Source organism: Crocuta crocuta, unplaced genomic scaffold (genome assembly GCF_008692635.1).
Source record: "Crocuta crocuta isolate KB4526 unplaced genomic scaffold, BGI_CrCroc_1.0 scaffold593, whole genome shotgun sequence".
Taxonomy (NCBI): Eukaryota; Metazoa; Chordata; class Mammalia; order Carnivora; family Hyaenidae; genus Crocuta; species Crocuta crocuta.
The window spans coordinates 253,833-258,171 of record NW_027529544.1 but is presented as its reverse complement, the minus strand read 5'-3'; positions in this window follow the sequence as shown (position 1 = coordinate 258,171).

Here is a 4,339-nt window from a genome sequence, read left to right as displayed (position 1 = left end):
GAAAGTTCTGGAACTGTGCTCTGTACGAAGTCTGTGCCCAGGAAATGTTAGTTGTTACGGTTAGTTGCTAATAACTCATCCTCTAATGTGGCTTCTTAACCATATGTTACTGGGATGCTCTTTGTGTGGGTTAGTGGTTCACTGAGATTCTGCACTTTTTTTTTAATGTGTATTTTTTTTAAATGTTTTATTTATTAGAGAGAGAGAGAGAGAGAGACAGACAGACAGCATGAGCAGGGGAGGGTCAGAGACAGAGGGAGACACAGAATCTGAAACAGGCTCCAGGCTCTGAGCTAGCCGTCAGCACAGGGCCTGACGCGGGGCTCGAACCCACGAACCGTGAGGTCATGACCTCAGCCGAAGTCAGACGTCTAACCGACCGAGCCACCCAGGCGCCCCTTAATGTTTATCTTTGAAGGAGAGAGAAACAGAGTGAGCAGGGGAGGAACAGAGAGAGAGGGAGACACAGAATCCAAAGCAGGCTCCAGGCTCTGAGCTGTCAGCACAGAGCCTGATGCGGGGCTCGGACTCACAAACCGTGAGATCATGACCTGAGCCAAAGTTGGATGCTCAACCAACTGAGCCGCCCAGGCGCCCCTGTACATTTTTAATAAAAGATGTTTTGTGGCTTCAAAAGAAGTCATATTTCTACTCTGCACTTTTCAGAATTCTTAAATTGGTTTAGAATATTTAAAAAGCAAAAGAATTCCAGTCTTGATGTCTATCCGGTCTAGTCATTAACACTGTTTCATCAAAGTAGTGATTAATACAACTTTTAGTTCACTCTTTCAAGGACATTTCTTGCTTGATGCAACTTAATAATATACACGGGAAAAGGAATGCACTTCCATATTACTCATAACAGCGCTAAATGCATTGAGCTTCTTGCTGCTGTGTGCTTTCTGAATGTGTAGTGTAGCATGACTGAAAACTACTTGTCATAGGGTCTCCGCGATGCCTTTGTGCCCTGTGGTGAGCCCCGGAGATATTACCAGGTCTTCGGGAGACGTGGAGATTGTCTGGCACGGGTGAGAACATGCTGCGGTGTCAGAGTCTCATCTGACCGCCAAAGACTGAGAAGCTGCCGGGGCCTGACCCTACACCCTGAAAACGATCGGGCATTATTTTTTTCACCAGCACTTTTAGTGGCGTGTAGGATAAACACATGTTCCTTCGAGCAGTAACGAAGGATTGAACTCAGATGGAAGTAATCTGAATGCCCTCAGTGCTTTCCAATCCATTACCTTCACTAGAAATGTTCATGGAAGTTTAGTTACATACACATTTGGGATATATTTTAACAGCAATTAGGGACCTGAGTGGTGTGAATACTTGATTAAAGTTGTTTTGTTGTCCTGTTTTGAACCGCTAGAAGCTACTTATTCAATAAAGGCTAGTTCAGCCTTGAATATAGATCGTCTAGAAAACACAGAATTTTATGAAATTCCACTAGCAGGAAAAAACATAGCTAAACTTGAGAGCTTTTGGTTTTCAGTATTATTCACTTCCCCGAGAACATGTATGTTATATAATTCATCAGCAGCAGCAGCATCTGAGTCTTATTTAATATTTTCTTAGAATAAAATCCTTCGTGCTGGAGAGCATGTTTTTATTTGTGATTACTGCTTTTCCAGATAATCTCGAACGTACTTTAATGCTAACCAAAAAATTAAGTAGGATAAATAAACTCCTGTGCACTGGGAACAGACATGTTTTTGATTACGTTATATGTCATTTCCTGAAGAGATATTTCCGTTATTCAAAACTTCAATGATAACAATACTTATGGGAAAGTAGACAGTTGTGGCGTTTTAAAGGTCAGCTATGTTTTCGGTTATTTCTTAGGAAAAAATGCTTACTGTTAGGTTAAGAAAAGTACCCCGTTTAAGTCATAAATAACCACCGAGACTGCAAGGTTACAGTCCTAATAGGAGACTGCGTGAAAGTGATCCCCAGTGGGGGAGACGGCCCTCCGACACACACGGCCACTGGTGTCTCAGCCTTGAGCCAACCAGGTAGCATCCCCTGTGTTTTCTGGGTAGCTGTTGGGTCAAAACCGAGACATGTCCAGAAAGAGCTTAAACTCAGTTGAGAAGAGGAGATGACATCACATTAAAACTGATACCTAGAAGAGCTAGCTGTCTGTGGTATAGTCCACAGGCACTTTGGCAGTGAGGGGGCAGAGCCAGTGAATTCGGCCGTCAGAGGAGAAGCTTCACGGGGAAGTGGTGGAAAATGGAGTGTGCTCTAGGCTTTGAGTGCTGTCCTGACCATAGGGCCCCAGGTGCTTTTAGATACCTGATGGGAGACATGTGCCCCATCATGTGGGGTCCACCGAAGCCGGAAGGTTTACACTCCAGTTTTGACCCAAACCTTCAGTCAGTCAGCTGGAACCCCATCCAGGTCGCCCTCAGTCCACCCTCTGGAAAACCGGGAGCATATGGCGAACCGTACAGCCCAGTATTTAGTGAGCTGCTGTGGTTTAGTCGATGAGATGAAAGCGTGGAATCGTACCGACTGAGCACTGCACTGCAGAAAAGTGGGGCGGGGGGGATGGAGATGCACCTTTGTCCCCAAAGTGAAATGGTAATCATACACTGGCTTCATTTGTCATGGAGAGAGGGATGTGGGCTGAGGACGGACACCCATCAGAGACAGCTCCAGGCCTGCTGGCAGGCACCTGTGTTCCCGGCGGGGGCCGACGAGGCAGAAATGAGTCGTTCGTGATAGAAATCGTCTGTGCTTTCACGCCCCTGTGCTCAGATCATTAATTCTGGCAGCACAGCAGAGAGTACGACCAGAAAGCCTTGCTTATCATAGAAAAACGAGGAACAATAACATTCTTCAACACTCGTCTTAGTGCTGTCTCCTCCAAAACGTTCTGCCTTTGGGCTAATTATCTGTGGAATCCTGAATGAATGTTGCCCTGTGTCACGTCTTCTAAAATCCAGGTCACTTCTCGTGATTTTGTTTTCCTTTGTAGATTAAGTCCACATTGGTAACGTCACGCGAATCTATAGATTGAGGGGGGAAATGTCAAGCTTATACGTCCTGAACCCAGACGGGATCCAGTAGCGCTTCCTTAACAGGATGTCACTGTTTTTCTTGTTTTGAGCCCTATGTGTGTATGAACCGTGATACTCGTTTACCAGGACCGCTGTAACAAGTACCATACATTGGGTGGCTTAAAGCAACAGAAATTTATTCTCACAGTTCTGGAAGGTCGAAGTCCGAAATCAAGGTGTTAGCAGGACCACACTCCCTCCAGAAGTTTCTGGGACGTTGCTGCTTTCAGCTTCTGGTGGCTCCTGGCATTCCCTGGCTTGTGGGAGCATAGTTCCAACTATCTCCATGTTTACATCGTTTCCCCCCGTGTCTCTCTGTGTCCTTTTCTGTCTCCCATAAGGACACTTTCATTGGGTTTAGGGTCTGCGCTAATCCAGTACGATCCCATCTTGAGCCATAATTACATCTGCAAAAACCCTGTTTCCAAAGAAGGTCGTATTCTGAGGTTTCATGTTGGTGTGACTTTGGATGGGACACTGTTGAACCCACTGCAGCCCTGTTTTAGAGCTGGGATCTAGACAGATATTCTGATTTGTATTCAAACAAAGCCCCATGGCTGGACAGCCTGTCAGAAAAAAGCACTGGGTAACGTTGAGTCCCACAGCCGTTTTCAGGGAAAAAATGACCACCTTCTCCATGACACAGCACCTATTCAGTTACGTCTGAAGTGTGATGTTGTGCTTCAGTCAGAGTCTCCATCTGGTTGAGCCCTCACCTTGTTTTGACAGGAAGAAAAACTGCTAGTGACTGAGAATCCTCTCTGTCATTGGGAGGAAGAAAGCAATAGACAGAAAGCAGAGTAAGTGATGCCTTCAAACGCACGTATCCCATTCCACTGGCGGGTGTTGGCCCTGGCCAGGCAGTGCAGGGGATGGGCTTCCCACCCCTTGCGTCTACGTTTTAGGGCAACTACGTGCCACCCTGGAAACCGGGAAAGCTCTGGGCCTCCTGCGAGGCAGAAAGGGGACAAGGGTTAAGCCCCAAATTTTCATAAGGAAACCTGAACGGGAAAGAGGTACACGTAAAGAACTGAGAGCGGTGGACTGTGCTTTTTATTCTTTTACACTGTACGAGCTTTGTTAACTGAACCCCTGTGGTGGGAACCCCTGGGCACGTGCCACGTGTGAACTTGGGAAGTGCACTGCTATGTTGATTCGGTGGCTGCGGTCGGTTGTTGACTAGCGGTGTTTCATCGACAGATGTCAACGATCAGAGAAAACATCTCGATGTAGAATTGTTATACTGATTTACTGTCTGTAAGATCGTTTTGGTC